We start from the raw sequence: 19102 nt of genomic DNA, 5'->3' as shown, positions 1-19102 counted from the left end.
CGGGACGCCGAGGACAGGGTCACCGGCGAGGACCGCCTTGCAGAGGCCCTTTCATCCCGTCCTTCTTGTCCTGTTCCCTTTCTTTGTCGTTCCCAACCTGGAGACATTAGTCAGGGGCCCTTCCCCAGCCCTTACCCCGGGAGATGTGCAGACACCTGCTTTGGCCGTGGAAAGTCTGTACGCATTTCTTCCCAAGCCTGAGTTGTATTCAACGATTTGCCGATAACCGGTGGGAAGAAGAATCTAGGCTAACTTTGTCCCTTGAACTTAATGAGAATTTATCTCGGGCTCTGCAGACATTCGAAGCTGTAGAGAACTAGAAGCAGGTACCAGGCGTCTTCCTGGGGTTTGGTGCATGGTTGGTAACGTAAGTCACTAATGAGGGAGTCATGGGCAGTGAAAACATGGACATCCAGCCTGGCTCCCGCTGCTCTGTGCAGTATGCCCATAACAAACGCAAGGCACTTACTGATGCCCTCCTAAAGAGCCGGGGACTGAGTGATTTTTACTGGAGTTTCACCGACTTTCTAATAACAGACATTAATATCCCCATCTTACCAACCACAAACTGAATCTTCAGAGGAGAAGTTACTTCCCCAAGGTCATGTACCTTTGCAGGGTCGGAGCTGGGATTTTGGTCACATAAAGCTCTAAAGCTCCCAGCTCTTTTGCGTGGCTTACAGTGGATGCCTTCTGGAGGCTGGGAGATGTACTTTAGGTGGGGACTTGAAATCAGAAAACAAACAAAAAAACCAAAACCAGGTTGGAAATCAACCTCTGAGCATCACTCAGAGGTTGTAGTTTCCCTTCTTTTCTGGGAATTTCAGTTTAAGGGTCTAAAGATGAGTTCTTGGCAGCAGGGGTTGTGCGGTGAGATTGGAGGTGAGGCAAAGCTGCTTCCGCTTCTTCTCTGCCTTCCTGATCGTGCTGAAGGGGCGCCCTGGTGCTTCTCCCGCTGTCAGGAGCCCCTTTCACCTTCAGTCCCTTCAGCTGAAGATGCTGCGGTTGGCGCTTCCTGTGATGGTTGTGGCCTGGAGGTGCAGAGGGGGTACGGAGTGCTTTCCTTTGCCCTGCATAGGATCTTTCCAAGCCGTATATGGCCAGGTGAGAGCCAACTTCACTACTGTTAGTTACAAATGTTCAGAAATATCTGTAAATTAAAAAAACAAACTTTTAAAACATATGGTTTCCTTCCCTTTCTCAGGCCTGCTCTTGGAAAGGTCAAAGAGATAATAGCCAAACCTTGCAGGGAAAGGCAGCTGAATTCGCCTTTAAACTGCGAGGGAAGACGTTCCTTCTGTCTCTCTGTTTAGAATTCTGCTATCATTAAGTTTAAAAATAACCCCACTCCACTTAAAAGTATATAAGAGCTAATTTTCTCTTACCTTCATGGTATTGATTGTTCTACTCAAAAGGCATAGCGTGCAGCCATTCTTTTCTCTAGAGACAGAAGGTACTTTCATTTCAAGTAATGTAAGGAAATGAGTTAAGAGCTTCCCATTGGTTTGCAATGAAAGAGTACATTTTTTTTTTATAGGAGGAGCAATAATGAAGCTCTTTTAGAGAATAGATTTCTTTTGGAGGACACAATTGAGTGGAAAATGCTTCACATTCTGAGAAGCCCAGGCTGGTTGTTTCTGAGACACACTTGCCTCTTGTTGTCTATAGCCTGGGGGTAATCTTCAGTGTGCTTGGCTGGCATTTGGTCTAGTCTCTCCGTGCAGAGAAATACTTATGAAAATCTCCCAACTGCCTAAACACATACCCCTCAAAGTTAGTGTCCGTAAGACTGTGTGAGTGGCACCATTGCGCATGGAAAAGAGTTTGGGCTTTGGAGGAGAATCCTGAATTTTTAGACTGACCGTGCCATGACTACGGAAACAGCAGAGGATCTTTGGCAAGTTACTCTATCTCTTTGAGTCTGAGTTTCCTTATGTATAGATAGAGATAATAGCATCTACCTTGTCGGGTTGGTGCCAAGTTTAAATAAAAAAACTGATGCCAAGTGTCTGGCACATATAACTAGTCAGTGGTATCATTCTAATTGTTAGACAGTGTAAATGATAAGTTAATATACGTTACAACTTTAATAAGGACATTTGACCAGGCCATAGGAATTTGGAATGTTTCACTTGCCAGATTTGCAGCGAATCATTAGTGGTTCAAAATCGCCTGTCCGTCTCCCCACTGAAGCTAATGAACAGGGACGAGGATTTTAAAAGATAGTCAAAGTATCATGGTTTGTTGAGGGTTTTAAAAGATAGTCAAAGTATCATGGTTTGTTAAGTCAAAAATTTTTTTTTACTCTGCATGCTTAATTGTTTTTTAACATCTAGATTGTTAGTATGTGGGTAACAGAGTCTGATTGTTGGCTATTAGGTCAGCCAGAGGCCTTTATTGTGTTAAGGAGACACAACTTTGGCAAACAGGTATTTGTGTTTGCCAGTCTGAAATATCTTCTGCACAAATACAAACACACATACATAAATGTACAATATGCACTTACGTGTGGGGATGTATACACACTTATCCATAAACCACGGAATGATGTATGTATATGTATAAATATATGTATATTCATACATACATACATACAAATAATTGCAGCCAGTCAGTCAACCCATATTTAATGAGTGACTACAATGTACCAGGTATGAGTTAGGCCCTGGGGGATAGCAGTAAACAGGATGCATGGATTGCTTCCCCTGAGACAGCTTACCTCCTCCTAGGGCGCGACTGACAAAAACCTATGAGTAAGGAAATGTGATGGTTTAAAGTCTTGTAAAATCCTGTGAGGACAAAAGAAAGTGTTTCACTAGGTTTATAAGCATCAGAATTTCAGATTCCGTTTTGCCCTCAGTGCTTCCTTTTACTTTTGTGATTTTCTTCTTCTCCAACCTTAGAACTTAAGTGCTGACTTCTCAGAGGGGAATTTTGACAGATTGCTTGGGGTGGGGGTGGGGGCAGCAAGAAAGTAACAAAGTTGCAAGAGTTTTGCTAAATAGGAAGTTTCCCTATCACCCACATAGTCTCTTAAGAAAGATAAAGAAGTCAATTCACCCTATCATAGAAACTTAAAATTACTATAAAACTCTTGCTGCTTCTGATTGAGTAATCAAGTAGTACAAGGAAATGCCAAACCAAAGTGGCATTTGTCTCTTCCATCAGGTCCTTCCCCATTTTGGTTGTTCCTCAGAAATAAACTCCTGTTCACAGTTTATGTGCAAGGCACCTGACATGGTAGCAACAACAAAACCAACAAATTATTAGGCTCTTGTTATGTGCATGGCACTATGCTAAGTGTTTTAAATGTACTGTCTGATTTAATTCTTCTAAGAACGTTGTATGGGTACCTTGTTATTCGCGTTTACAAAGATGACTATGCCCTGGTCCCTGTGACAAGTGTATATGTATGTAATCAACTAACCACCTGGCAATAGGGCCATTAAAGAGAGGCAGCACAACAGAGTGAAAAACTTAGGAATTGGAGACCTGTCAGTACATGGTTGGAGTTCCCTTTCTAGTTGTGTGACCATTGGCAAGTTCGACTCTCAGAGCTTCACCTTCCCCATTTGTAAAATGGGGTTTGTTATCATTTTTTACAGGTTTATAGTGAAAATCATATGGTAGCGTACAGATAGCATTTGAAAGGATGCTTGCTTCGTACCTCTGTTTAATATGTGGCCCTTACACAATTGAACCACAAACAAAGGGCTGGGGAGATTCATAGAACGTGGCACTTGATTCTGGGGAAGGAGGGAAGTTGGAGAGGAGGTGGTGTTTGTACTCAGCCTTGAAGGATGGTAAGATGGGGGAGTAGTGAGAGGGGAGTGCAAAGGATGTTCCAGGCAGACAGGACAGCAACAGCCAAGACAGGGAGGTGGGCAAGGGTCTGGTGTGCTTCCTGTGGGAAAGTTCTTAAATCGTCCACAGCGAGCACAGCAGTAAGCAGACTGGGAGGCAGGTGGGAGCCAGGTCACAAGCTCTGAATGGGCTTAAGGGGCAGCTCATGAGAAATGAACAGACGTCAAGTATCCAAGGGCACTGGCCATGTGTTGACATCAGCAGAGGTGGCGCATCACTGTTCCTGGTGGATCTGGAGAAAGGGGATAACACCAGAGTGCTGTGAGCTTCCTGTCTGTTCACTGGCTGGGGGCCATCAGTCTAAGTAGTCCTGTTTCTCTTTCGCTTTCTAAATTCTGAACGAAAAACACTCCTCTAAGCAGTTCTAGTTTTATGTAGCTTCCTTTCTGTCCCTATTTTAAATCTGTGGTTACCAGAAGCTTCGGGTGTTTCCACAGCTGCCCTGGTGGCTGCAGAAGGGCTCTGGGTGCGGGGGGGAGGGGGAGCGGTGCAGCCATCTGTGTACATGGGATGTAAGTTTTCTGTTTGTTAAGTGGGGAATTTGTGGAATTCACTGTAAAAGTAGTTTAGGAAAAAGCTGGTTTAATGTGGTGCTTACGAAAATAAGCTACCATTATGCTGCAGATTTACACATGTGAAAAAACTCCACCAGCAATAATGCAGTAAGAAAAGTAAGTCATTAACATTGCTTGGACTCATGACATGCACCAGGTCCAGTTCTTAGTGCTTGTATTAGTTACGTTTGTTCCCATAGCTATTTTATAAAGTAGATATTTGTATGTTCTTTGTCTTACAGTTGAGGAAATGGAGGTTCAGAGAGAACCACTAACAAAGTGATTGGGTTGAGTTTCCACCCACAGCTGTTAGACTCGAAGCCTTATGCTCATTCCCTGATAATCTCGGGGAAATGAGGCATTGCTGATGTCTCTTATGATCTGGCCATGATTACTTTTCCACCATCATCTTTCATCAGTGTTCCTCCTTATGCTTTAGTCGTATTGGTAAAAGTTACCTGAAATAAGTTACCTGAAAATAGTCCCTGAAATAAGCCAGGCTGTGTTGGCTCTGCTTGCGCTGTTCCCTCTGCCCGAATGCTTTTCCTTCAAGGCCACAGGGCCCGCCCTTCACGGGGTCAATCCTTGCTCATCTCTCCACAGTGCAGTTGCAGTGGTTAAGAACAAAGGTTCCAAAGTTAGCTGTCCTCAAACCCTGCTGCCACTATTTGTTGTGTTCTGGAGAAAATCAGACTTCATATCCTCGTATGTAAAATGTGGCTTCTTACAGGAGTGTTGTGAGCATTAGAATAGGTAATACGTTGAAAATGCTGAGAACCGTTTCTGGCACATAGAGTCGGCCTTCCGAATCTGTGGTTTCCGCATCCGCGGATTCAACTAGCCTAGGATGGAAATTCGAGATCCGCAGTTGGTTGACTCCTCGGAAGCAGAACCCACGGATATGGAGGGCATCCTGTACTAGCCATTTTATATAAGGGACTTGAGCATCCGGGAATTTTGGTGTCTGTGCGGGGTGGGAGGGTGGGGAGATGGGGTGGAGTCCTGCAACCATTCCCTCAGGGACACCGAGGGCCAAGTGTAATTAGTGCTTAATCCGCATTAGCTTTCCTCAAGGCAGCTTTCCTTCCTTCCTCCCCAGGATGTGTTAGAATCTCCTCCTTCAGGGAAAAAAAAAAAAAAGCCTTGTGCATATTATTTCATTTTTTCATTGACCCAAAATATCTACTACTGTGTCTACCACTATTATCGTAAAAGGGGCTGGAACCATAACAGTGAACTTAACAAAACCCTTACTTTCTTGAAATTTATAGGCTAACGAGGGGAGACATAATCAACAGGTAAATATAGAAATAGCTGGTAATGACAGGTGCATTTCTCAAGCTGTGTTAAAAGTACCGGTTTACTTGTCTGCCTTTCATGCCGACTCATTCATATTTGCATCCCCGGAGCTGAGCTGTGGTTCCTGGCACACTCATTTTTGTTGAGTTACTGCGTGACTGCACGTTTTAGAATGGAGTGGGACCAGTTAGCTAGTCAGCCAGCAAGGATTTATCGAGGTCCAGCACTCTGCTTGGCTGTCTGGGGACCGAAGGAGTAAATGGCATCCTCTCCAAGAGTTCCTACTCTAGAACAGAGTTTCCTCACCTCAGCACCACTGACATCCTGGGCTGGATAATTCTTTGTTGTGGAGGATTGTCCTGTACATTGTAGAATATTCAGCAACACCCATGGCCTTTGTCCAGTGACCATCCACAGAATGAGACAACCATATATGTCCCCAGATATATCTCCCAGGGGGCAAAGTAGCTGCTGGTTGAGAATCACTGCTTTAGAGAAACAAAATCAGTCCAATTGACAGGATTTAAAACACCCAGAAAATATCATGCCATTAACAGCTACATTTGGATACGACAAACTGTAAATGCTTTGATGACTGGAAGAGGAGTGAATGAATTGACTTTGATAGATGGCCAGGTCTTGGTTCTAGGGAAGGGTAGGGAGAGGGGATGCATTTGGAGAGATTTATGATAAGTTTCTATTGAAAGCTTGTGTGTGAGCTGATCAGTGGCCCCCCCTTAGACCTTGGCAAGAGAAGCCCATGCTTTGTGTCCTGTGTTTTAGGGGGGAGTTCACTTTGCTCCTCCTCTGGTCTCACCCCTTGTCAGTCAGGCAAGGCTCAATGGGGCCTTTGTAGACCCTGGACTTCCCAGCCCAGATGACTCAAGCCCACTCCGTAGCCTGCCTGCCTTTATGTAGTGTTCCCCCAATTCCTCCTCCTGGGGGTGGCTTGTCCCACTGCTGTGTGCGCTCCTAGGCCCAAGGGTTGGCCAAGGAACAGCTCTTTGCGAGAATGGGAGGCAGTGAGAGGAAATTGGGTATGGGATTGGGTGGATTTCACGTGTACACATGGGGAGGGGGGGCTCTTTCCGTGTTGCCGTGTTCTAGTACCAAACTTGCTGGAGTTTGAGAAGCCTCAGTTTGAATCAGGCATTCCAGATTGTTATACAGATCTGTTTGTCCAGGGAAAAGGATAGGAGGAGAGAACATATATTTTATCTGTTTGTTAATTTGCACTTTTGTCTCTGCCTTGCCAGTAGGGACTTTTTTTTTTTTTTTTTTTTACCATGTGGGAGCCTATTTGTCTTTGTTTTGTAGAGGAGTGTTAAGGCAGCTAGTTGGATCAACTGAATAATTATATATGTTAGTGTAGAGTATGGCCACTTTGTCTTTTGACAAAGTTCTGTTAGGAAGCCAGAGCTGTTATATCAAACTAAAAACATGCTGAATCAGGAGACCCAAGCTCCCCACTGTGGGGATAGGTACCTCCCTCAGCGTCCAGCGTCCACTTTGGGGAGGTGAAACCCGTGGTCGTATTGATTGAAGACTCGGTTTTAATACGCTCATACAAAAGAAGTGGAGTCTAGGATTTGTTACTTACAGATCCCAGAAGCAAGGGGGAACAGTGAGTTTGGGGAGGGGCAGCCCTCCGTCCCAGGCCAGGAGCTCAAGAGTGGGAGACAGGAAGTAAGGTAACAAACACCTATTACTTATAAGGTGGTTGGGGCAGAGGTCTGGAACTTTTTGTTGGCTTAACTCTAAGTTGTTGTTTTAAAAGGTGCCTGGGGAAAAGCAAAGAGGGAACTTAGGGCGGGCGTCCTAAATGCGAGTCCTCAGCAACATGTCCGGACTCTGGGTGTGAGCAGGGTTATCATACTGTAAAATGCCTAGGCAGCAACTCAGTAAAGCAAGCTTTTTTCTCAAAGCTTGTTTTTTCTCATCGTAGTTGTGAATCATTTCGGAAGTGATGCTGACTGTGTATCATTAATGCAGTCCCTTATGATGAAGTTGATAGATTTCTGGTCAAATACTTTCTAGCTTTTCATTCTATTTTGGCTCTTTTGGGAGCTCTGTGACCTTGGGCAAGGTGCTTAACCTCTCTGTTCCTTTGTTTTGTCATCTGAAACGTGGTATAATATGCCAACTCACTTCCTAGGGTTATGATGATAATTAAGGGAGATGATTAGTGTGCAAGCCATAGTCGTTCTCAGGCTGGATTGGTGAGATGACAAGATGATTGTTCCCACCTAGGAAGAGCCTGGACTTCAGGGGCCCCATAAAATCAGGTGTTAATACGGGTTCTGTCATTTATTAACTTCGTGACCTTGAAAAATTTACCTGGCTTTTCTGAGCCTTAGCTGTGGGTGGCATTTCTTACCTTGGGAGGATTAGGTGCTGAATAATTGCTAATTATTAAGCCGTAATGATGAGAAAAGCTGCTTCCTGGGACACATCCTATGCCTATTATTGCACTTTTAGTAATGGAATGTATGACAATGAAATGTGACCTTATGACACACTTCTTCCTCCACAGTGTTAGTACTAAGGATGCTGTAAAATGGCCAGCAGAATTTTAAGGAAGAGAGCAGACCCCAGTCATAAATCACCCATTCATTCATTCATTCATTCAATCATTCATTTACCTACATTTAGTAAATGCCTCTTGTGTGCCAGTTAGGTGCTGGGATACAGTGATGAAAGTTAGACATGCTTCATGATTTTATAGAATTTATTGTCGAGTCTAGTGTCATTAGTTGACTCAATAAGAAACTGAGTACTGTGTTCCAAGGGTGAGAGTTTGTTTTAGATAATCATGCTGAGTTTCGAAGCAACCGATTTTCCCCCTTTCTGTTGGACCGTCTTCTAGCAATGGCACTGCATGAGAGGGAAGCTGCCAAAGCCATAAGAGCTGTGCCACTCCTTTAATTAGGTGCCAGAAGGAAGCTGAAATGAATTCAGAGTTACACGGTCTCCATTATTCAGGGCTTGAGTAACAGACCAAAAACCAGAGATTTATTTCCAAGTGAGTGTGATGAGAAAGGGCTTGTTTTGAACAAAGTGCTTGTTTCGATTATTGATAAAACAAATATGCACATGATTTTATGTCCCTCACGCTTATTTAAAAAATATATAGTGTTTATTATTTGTCTGATTTTGGAAGTAATAGATACCTATTATAGGAAAATTTTAAATGTAGGAAAAAGGAGAAAAAAAATATCACTCATAATTCCGCTCCTCAGAAGTGCTCATTGTAACTGTTTCTTTTTGTGTATTTGTTTGCATGTGTATTATTACTAAATTTTATTTGTGTATTTAGTTTTATATCCTTTTTAATCATTCAACATTATAGCTTTAACATTTTCTCATATAATTAATTTTTAACTTACAAGCTTGTGATAAAATAGATTTATGATTTTCATTTTGGAAAAAAAATTATTTACCTTGAGTTTCTCTTTTTAAAAAAAATGTTACCCCATTGGAACAAATTACTTTCTTCAAAAGGATCCTTAAAAAGGATATTGAAAAGATATGTTGGCCAAAAGGTTCATTCGTTTTTTCCCATAAGATGGCTCTAGTAGCACTTAGTTGCCTTTAACCTCATTCAAAGCAATTTTATTAGATTGCATATGACAGCTGTCATATCAGCATGCATTTTAAAAAAGACTTATAAAAACTGGTGAATTTTTGTGTAGCCATTTTAATATTGAAAATGGAAGAAAAAAAGCAACACTTTCGGCATATTATGCTTCATTATTTCAAGAAAGGTAAAAATCCAACCGAAACGCAAAAAAAGATTTGTGCCGTGCATGGAGAAGGTGCTGTGACTGATTGAACGTGTCTTAAGTGGTTTGCGGGGTTTCGTGCTGGAGATTTTTCACGGGACGATGCTCCACGATCGAGTGCACCAGTTGAAGTTGATAGTGATCAAATCGAGACATTAATTGAGAACCGTCAACGTTACACCACATGGGAGATAGCTGGCATACTCAGAATACCCAGATCAAGCGCTGAAAATCATTTGCACCAGCTTGGTTATGTTCATTGCTTTGATGTTTGGGTTCCACATAAGTTAAGCAGAAGAAACCTTTTTGACCATATTTCTGCCTGCGATCCTCTACTTAAATGCAATGAAATTATTCCGTTTTTAAAACATATTGTGACGGGCGATGAAAAATGGATACTGTACAATAATCTGAAAGGGAAGAGATCGTGGGGCAAGCGATATGAACCACCACCAACCACACCTGAGGCCGGTCTTCATCCAAAGAAGGTGGTGATGTGTATATGGTAGGATTGGAATGGAGTCCTCTATCATGAGCTGCTTCCGGAAAACCAAATGATTCATTCCAACAAGTACTGCTTCCAATTAGACCAACTGAAAGCAGCACTCCATGAAAAGCGTCCAGAATTAGTCAACAGAAAACGCATAATCTTCCATCAGGATAATGCAAGACTGCATGTTTCTTTGATGACCAGGCAAAAACTGTTAGAGCTTGGCTGGAAAGTTCTGATTCACCCACTGTATTCACCAGACATTGCACCTTCGGATTTCCATTTATTTCAGTCTTTACAAAATTCCCTTAATGGAACAAAGTTCAATTCCCTGGAAGATTGTAAAAGGCACCTGGAACAGTTCTTTGCTCAAAAAGATAAAAAGTTTTGGGAAGATGGAATTATGAAGTTGCCTAAAAAATGGCAGAAGGTAGTGGAACAAAAGGGTGAATACGTTGTTCAAAGAAGTTCTTGGTGAAAATGAAAAAATGTGTCTTTTATTTTTACTTAAAAACCGAAGGCACTTTTTGGCCAACCCAATATTTGGCAAATACTGAATAAGAGAAATCAAAGAGCTTCTTTAAAGAGTTCTTTTCTCAAAGTTGGCATTTAATATAAGACCAATACTGTTTTCATTTGTAAAAGTGACTGACATTTATTCACCCAGAGAGAAACATTGCTAATATTTTGGTATATATTCTTCCAGACCATTCAACGCCTCCGTGTTTGTATATAATGAATTTGACAGTATGTCGTGAATATTTTTGTAGTAACAATATATGTAGATCTACATCATCGCTTTTTTTTTTAACATCTTTATTGGAGTATAATTGCTTTACAATGGTGTGTTAGTTTCTGCTTTATAACAAAGTGAATCAGTTATACATATGCATATGTTCCCATATCTCTTCCCTCTTGCGGCTCCCTCCCTCCCACCCTCCCTATCCCAGCCCTCTAGGTGGTCACCAAGCACCGAGCTGATCTCCCTGTGCTATGCGGCTGCTTCCCACTAGCTATCTACCTTACGTTTGGTAGTGTATATATGTCCATGCCTCTCTCTCGCTTTGACACAGCTTATCCTTCCCCCTCCCCATATCCTCAAGTCCATTCTCTAGTAGGTCTGTGTCTTTATTCCTGTGTTACTCCTAGGTTCTTCATGACATTTTTTTTTTCTTAAATTCCATATATATGTGTTAGCACATGGTATTTGTCTTTCTCTTTCTGACTTACTTCACTCTGTATGACAGACTTTAGGTCTATCCACCTCACTACAAATAGCTCAATTTTGTTTCTTTTTATGGCTGAGTAATATTCCATTGTATATATGTGCCACATCTTCTTTATCCATTCATCTGTTGATGGACACTTAGGTTGCTTCCATGTCCTGGCTATTGTAAATAGAGCTGCAATGAACATTGTGGTACATGACTCTTTTTGAATTATGGTTTTCTCAGGGTATATTCCCAGTAGTGGGATTGCTGGGTTGTTTGGTAGTTCTATTTGTAGTTTTTTAAGGAACCTCCATGCTGTTCTCCATAGTGGCTGTATCAAGTTACATTCCCACCAACAGTGCAAGAGGGTTCCCTTTTCTCCACACCCTCTCCAGCATTTATTGTTTGTAGGTTTTTTGATGATGGCCATTCTGACTGGTGTGAGGTGATACCTCATTGTAGTTTTGATTTGCATTTCTCTAATGATTAGTGATGTTGAGCATCCTTTCATGTGTTGTTGGCACTCTGTATATCTTCTTTGGAGAAATGTCTATTTAGGTCTTCTGCCCATTTTGGGATTGGGTTGTTTGTTTTTTTGATATTGAGCTGCATGAGCTGTTTGTAAATTTTGGAGATTAATCCTTTATCAGTTGCTTCATTTGCAAATATTTTCTCCCATTCTGAGGGTTGTCTTTTTGCCTTGTTTATGGTCTCCTTTGCTGTGCAAAAGCTTTTAAGTTTCATTAGGTCCCATTTGTTTATTTTTGTTTTTATTTCCACTTCTCTAGGAGGTGGGTCAAAAATGATCTTGCTGTACATCATCGCTTTTTAATGGCTATAAGATTTTCCTTTTTCAGGATAGTTAATAATTTATTTAAGTAAAATCCACTGTTATTGGATATTCACGTTGCAGTTTCTTACCTTTAGAAATAATGCTTTTATGAACATACTTGTGTATACATCTTAAGCATTTGTCCGTTTATTTTCTTAGTATAAATTTCCAAAAGTAGTTTCTTGATGGTTTTTTTTTTCCCCCACCATCAGTTCTTTGTAACTGGTTTCTTTGGTTGTTCATAGAAAATCTTTGACTTTGGCTGAGGGCAGATTTGAGGTTTCCTCCATTTCAGTGCGGATAGCAGTTGCGTAAATAGTCAGACATACAATGATTGTTAGCATTAAATGATGAAATTGGTCAAGAAGCCAAAACAACTAAGAAAGATTCCCATAAAACTGGATATGTACAGTGGCAGTCTCCCCTCAACTGCAGAGACCTAGCTATGAGGAATTTACTTAGTGCTATGTAACATGTACCTTTATCTGTCACGGTTATCCTCCCCATTAGCATGGTCTGTCATCTACATTTAAAAGGCAGTGCCGGGCTTCCCTGGTGGCGCAGTGGTTGGGAGTCCGCCTGCCGATGTAGGGGACACGGGTTCGTGCCCCGGTCTGGGAAGATCCCACATGCCGCAGAGCGGCTGGGCCCGTGAGCCATGGCTGCTGAGCCTGCGCGTCCGGAGCCTGTGCTCCGCAGCGGAAGAGGCCACAGCGGTGAGAGGCCCGCGTACCGCAAAAAAAAAAAAAAAAAAAAAAGGCAGTGTCTTATTTTGTAAATAAGTTCATTTGGGTTATTTTTTTCAGATTCCCTAGATAAGTGATATAATATAATATTTGTCTTTCTCTGTGTGACTTCACTTAGTATGATAATCTCTGGGTCCATCCATGTTGCTGAAAATGGCAATATTTCATCCTTTTTATGGCTAAGTAATATTCCTGTATATATGTGCCACATCTTCTTTATCCGTTCATCTGTCGATGGGCACTTAGTTTGCTTCCACATCTTGGGTAGTGTAAATAGTGCTACTGTGAACATTGGGGTTCATGTATCTTTTTCAGTTAGAGTTTTCGTATTTTCAACTAAATGGACTCACAGACATAGAAAACAAACTTATGGTTACCAAAGGGGGAAGGTGGGAGGAGGGACAAATTAGGAGTATGGGATTAACAGATGCATGCTACTGTGTGTAAAATAGATAACCGACAAGAACTTATTGTACAGCACAGGGAACTATATTCAATATCTTGTAATAACCTATAATGGAAAAGAATCTGAAAAAGAATATATCTATATATTTATATATATCTGAATCACTTTGCTGTACACCTGAAACTAACACAAGATCATAAATCAACTATACTTCAGTTTTTAAAAAAAAAGCAGTGCCTTTATGGAACCATTTGCATCATTTTCCCAGGACTTAAGCAATTAAATAAAACTGTAATTTAAAAGGGAAAATGAACTATGCTTCACTATAAGGTAGGGATTTCAAGGAAAACTACAACTGTCCTAAATTTAAAAATTGTGTTTTCTGACTCCGTTAAGAGTCTTTTTCGGGCTTCCCTGGTGGCGCAGTGGTTGGGAGTCCGCCTGCCGATGCAGGGGACATGGGTTCATGCCCCGGTCCGGGAAGATTCCACATGCCGCGGAGCGGCTGGGCCTGTGAGCCATGGCCACTGAGCCTGCGCGTCCGGAACCTGTGCTCTGCAGCGGAAGAGGCCACAACAGTGAGAGGCCCACGTACCACAAAAAAAAAAAAAAGAGTCTTTTTCCTGTTTACTGAAATTAAAACTCTTGAGCTTGACTCTGGAACAGATTGTACCCACTGAGTGGGGGGTGAAGGTGCAGTAAAAAGGCACAAAAATCCCATGATGATATTTTGTTGGGTTGGGTTTTTGGAGGTTGAGTGTTGGTGATTGTGTTGACATTGGCCTATGTCATTTCTTCCTATGTCCTTCTCCCCTTGTAGCTGTTTGAAGCAGCTTATACATACTGTTGCTTTGGTGCTTTAGGGTCAAAGATTCAGTCTTGTTTTTGTCTGTTTTAGATCCCTCATCACAGTCTTATTACTAAGTGTCTAAGGAGTATTTGTTGTCTGAATAAAGACACTGGATTATCTGAAAGGCCTGTCCACAGCTGTTGGAATACCTTTCAGGGGTAGTTTCTTTTGTTGCCTAATATTAAGACTCCATGCCATAAATATTCACTCCCAATTCATTCATTCCCTCCTCCACTCATTCCTTCATTCAGCAAATATCTCTTCAGTGCCTTCTATGTGCCAGACACTGTTGCTAGGCCCTGGGAATACAGTGGGTAGCCAGGAGGACATGGGCCTTCCTGCAGAGAACATAGAAGCACACAGTATTTATAGGAACAGTTATGTGCTCCAAAAAGCCTCTCAGCTCCTTTTTATGGAGAAAAACCAAGCACAGGTTGACCTTCACTTTCAGAACTGAGCTGTGTGTGTCTGTATTTGGTGGAGTCCAGAGAGGACCCAGGTCCCTCCTTTGGTCCATTGAGGTTTTGGCCTGCACGGGGACTCCACGCAGCTCAGTGGTATAATATCTTTCGACTCTGGGTAACCTGTGCAATATGTGAGATATTAGAGAGAAAAAGCCCTTTAAAGCATTGCTAAAAGATACATGAGTCCTTGGGGGAAAGCAAAACTCAATTACCAGTGGAATAAAAGAGACGGAGAAGCCAGCCCAGTTTGGAGGGGGATCTCTCACTTGGTGAGCTACTGCTGTGCCCTCCCCCAGCCAGGCTGCCATAGTGAGAGGGAGCTCAACAGGAAGCAGAGAGGCGGGAAATAGGACACATCCACCGGGGACTGGGGAGCCTCAATTTTGGGGTAAAAATGCAGTCATTTTATTTTTTCCTGGTAACTGCTCCAACTATGCCTTGTCAAATCTACCTCCTGACCCTCACCCCTTCCTCCCCTTTATTGATACTAATGGGTCTGTGACCAACTTGGCCAGATTTTATCGATTTACCTCCACCTTGATTATTGGGATAGTCTTATCTTGGTACTTAGCTCAGTTGTGTTGATTTTAAAGCACAGTGAAAACTCTCGTGTGTGACCCCGCATGCATCTCCAGCACCTGGGCTGGAAGTGTGAAGGGTGCCTGCTCCTTCCCCACTGGGCAGGGAGGACGGAGACCACTCACAGTCTTTCTCTTGGTGACTACTGCTTCTCAGGTGAACCCTGACAGCCTACCCACATTTTTTAAGAGCAAATTGTCCTGGTTCCTTGGCCTGCTGGGCAGCCTTCTCAGGTGGAGGAAAGATGCTGTCCTTGCCTCACCAAAGGGAATTTCACTGCCCATCGCCTCAGCCTCACCATCTCTTTCCACGTCTGTTTCTTCTTCCCAGACAGTGCAGGGCCAGCACAGCAAAGCACCGGAGGATTCAATAACTGTTTCTCTTTAATGCAGACCCTCAGCGCTTTTATAAGTGGGTTCTTTTGGAACTTCCCCCATCCCCCTTCTTCCCTAGTTGGCAGGGAGGGAGAGCACTGTCTCCTCTCTCCGCAGGATGGAGAAGCAATAGCATCACGGCAAAAACAGGGCACTCCCGGGGATGCTCATTCCTCCCAGGCCTTCTTAGTATGGATCAGCTGTACGGTGGCGGGGGACTGTTCCTCGGGTCGCGTACCACCACTTAGAAGACTTGCAGAGAGGTGGCTGGCTCCAACTTCTGGCAGCTTTCTGAACTTAAAAGATGGGGTACTTAGCACATATTGGTCTCAGTTTGGGGCTATGACCACAGTTCCCAGATGTAAGAAAAAAAACCCTCGTATTTTGTTATACTTATCCCCTGGAAGAGTTTTTGTATCCTTCTAAGACTGTCATTGTGCACTGTTTCTTAAAGGATCCCTGTGGGCCCTAGGATCAGTGAAATGCTCAACTGAGTCAGTTCACTTTCATCTTGAGCAGGTGATCAAGGTCTTACATCCCCAAAAGTCATCCATGCTCCCCACAACCCCATTTTGGGGGTTTACCATGAGTGTCTGCAACTGTTGCCTCATCATTTAGGGTCACTTTCCTACTGCTGATTCATTCTCATTTCCTTTTCTTTCCACTTAGGAAGCTTGGGGGACAGACCGACAAGGGTGGTGCCTTAAGCCAACCCTATGGAAGGATACCCTGCTGGCCAGGTACCCCCAGCCTTAATTCTGTTGGGTTCTCCCTCTTCTTTGGGGAAGGGGAGAATCCCCACTCCTCAACAGACTTCTCCAGCTCCCAGTTTTCTCTCTCTCTCGTTTTTTTCTTTTTTTTTTTTTTTCCGTGGTACACGGGCCTCTCACTGTTGTGGCTTCTCCCGTTGCGGAGCACAGGCTCTGGACGCGCAGGCTCAGTGGCCATGGCTCATGGGCCCAGCCGCTCCGCGGCATGTGGGATCTTCCCGGACCGGGGCATGAACCCATGTCCCCTGCGTCGGCAGGCGGACTCTCAACCACTGCGCCACCAGGGAAGCCCTTTTTTTTTTCTTGAAGTATAGTTGATTTACAATGTTGTGTTAGTTTCAGGTGCACAGCAAAGTGATTCAGTTATATATACATATATATATATATTCTTTTTTCAGATTCTTTTCCCTTATAGGTCATTATAAAATATCGAATAGAGTTCCCTGTGCTATACAGTAGACAGTATACAACAAGTACAGGTCCTTGTTGGTTATCTATTTTATATATAGTAGTGTGTATATGTTAATCCCAAACTCCTAATTTATTCCCCCTGCCACCAGTTTTCTCTTTTTATGACCATGATTGGGGGATAGTAGTGGTGGTGGGGTCTCGATCGCTAATGAACCCCCCTCAAGCCCTCCTGGGGGACTGACCGCATATTCAGTGCCTCTCTCAACTCAGAATATGAGGTACTTAGCATCTTTGTCTCCAACTTTGGACTTCAACCGTAATTCCAGCATATAATCCCACTGAAAATTCTGTTACAAAAGGAAAGAACCTGTAGAGAAGCCAGAAGATTGCTCCTGGCATATCAGATTTCAGGATTTATAACTTTTAAGCATTCTGAAAAATGTTCTTTACATTTTGAAAATAGAGATGTAATACGGAAAATTAAGTTTATATTTAATTAGCATTTATTGAGCACCAGTTACCTGCAGGCACTGTGCTAGATGGTCTCCATGTGCAATATATCCATCTAACCCTGGATTTTAAAATCAGCTCCATTTTTCAAACAATAATGATGATATTTTTAGTAGTATAGTTATTTATTTTGTGTCTGCCATATGCCAAGCCCTGTTTTAAGCACTTTACGCAGTGTTATGATTTAACATTCACAAGTGCTCTGTGAGGGAGATATTATTATCCTTATTTTATAAAGAAACAGGCTGTGAGTAATTATTTGCCTAAGGCCGCTTAGGTTGTAGGTGGTTCTGAGAGCTAGCATTTAATGAATGCTTACTATGTGTCAGATCTTCTTTTAAATACTTTGATGTATGTTACCATCATCATAGGAGTTTTGTAAGATAGTCCTTCCCCACCCCCAAACAACACAAAGGTATTATTTTACATTTCTGCAGAATAGAAGTCTAACGTGGGCTTCATCTCAGTAGGCTAAAATCAAAGTGTCTGCGGGCTGCCTCCCTTTCTGGAGGTTCTAGAGGAGGGTCCGTTTCTTTTCTCATCCGTGTTGTTGGCAGCATTCACTCCTGTGTGGCTGAAGGATGGAGGTCACCGTTTCTTTGCTGGCTGCCAGCTGAAGGCTGTCCTCAGCTTCTGGAGGCCACCCTCATTCCTTAGCTCGTGTTTCCCGTCTTCCTTCTTAAAAGCTCCCAAGGGACGGTTAGGCCCCTCACTGTACCTCTGCCTCCCTGTGCCTTTTTTAAGACTTTATTTTTAAGAGCAGTTTTAGGTTCACAGCAAAACGGAGAGGAAGGTTACAGAGATTTCCTATATACCCTCTGCCCCACACATATGCATAGCCTCCCTCATTGTCAACATCCCCCCCTAGAGTGGTACATTTGTTGCAACTGATGAACCTACATTGACATAATTACCCAAAGTCCATAGTTTATCTTATTAGGGTTCACTCTTGGTGTTGTACATCCTATGGGTTTGAATAAATGTATAATCGCACATATCCATCATTATAGTGTTATACAACGTGTTTTCAGTACCCTTAAAATCCTCTGCCTGTTCATCCCTGCCCTTTTCCCTAACCCTGGCAACCGCTGATCCTTTACTGAATCCATAGTTTTGCCTTTCCCAGAATGTCCTATAGGTGGAATCCTACAGTACATAGCCTTTTCAGATTGGCTTGTTTCCCTTAGTAATATGCATTTAAGGTTCCTCCATGTCTTTTCACAGCTTGATAGCTCATTTCTTTTTAGCACTGAGTAATAGTCCGTTGTGAGAATCTACCACAGTTTATCCATTCACCTATTGAAGGACATCGTGGTTGCTTCTGAGTTTTGGCAGTTATGAGTAAAACTGCTGTAAACATGTGCATGCAGGTTTTTTATGTGGACATAGGTTTTAAACTTTCAGGGATTAAATACTAAGGAGTGTGATTGCTGGATTGTATGGTAAGAGCGTGTTTAGTTTCGTAAGAAACTACCAAATTATCTTACAAGGTGGCTGCACCGTTCTGCATTCCCATCAGCCATGAATGAGAGTTCCTGTTGCTCCACATCCTCACCAGCATTTGGTGTTGTCCGTGTTCCAGATTTTGGCCATTCTAATAGGTGTGTAATGATATCTCATTGTCGTTTTGATTTGCATTTCCCCTATGACATGATGTAGAGCATCTTTTCATATGCTTATTTGCCATCTGCTGAGGTGTCTGTTAAGGTCTTTGGCCCATTTTTTTTTAACGTGCAATCTAATTGACATATACCATTATATTAGTTTTAAGTATATAAAATAATGATTCAATATTTATGTATATTGTGAAATGATCACCACAGTAAGTCTAGTTAACACCCAACACCATACATAGTGACAAAGTTTTTTTTCTTGTGATGAGAACTTTTAAGCTCTACTCTCTTAGCAACTTTCAGATATACAATACAGTATTACTAACTGTAGTCACCATGCTGTACCT

General features: G+C 42.5%; 1 protein-coding gene across 1 annotated transcript in view; it reads left to right on the top strand.

The window, feature by feature from the left end:
- The window catches only part of ST8SIA1 (ST8 alpha-N-acetyl-neuraminide alpha-2,8-sialyltransferase 1), a gene marked incomplete at both ends in the record, with an annotated part of 146493 nt that overhangs the window by 281 nt on the left and 127110 nt on the right, over window positions 1–19102 (top strand). The window lies entirely within an intron of this gene.

The sequence above is a fragment of the Leucopleurus acutus genome (genome assembly GCF_964270905.1).
Source record: "Leucopleurus acutus genome assembly, chromosome: 11".
In the NCBI taxonomy this organism is placed as follows: domain Eukaryota; kingdom Metazoa; phylum Chordata; class Mammalia; order Artiodactyla; family Delphinidae; genus Leucopleurus; species Leucopleurus acutus.
This window is presented reverse-complemented; position numbering and strand designations above follow the sequence as displayed.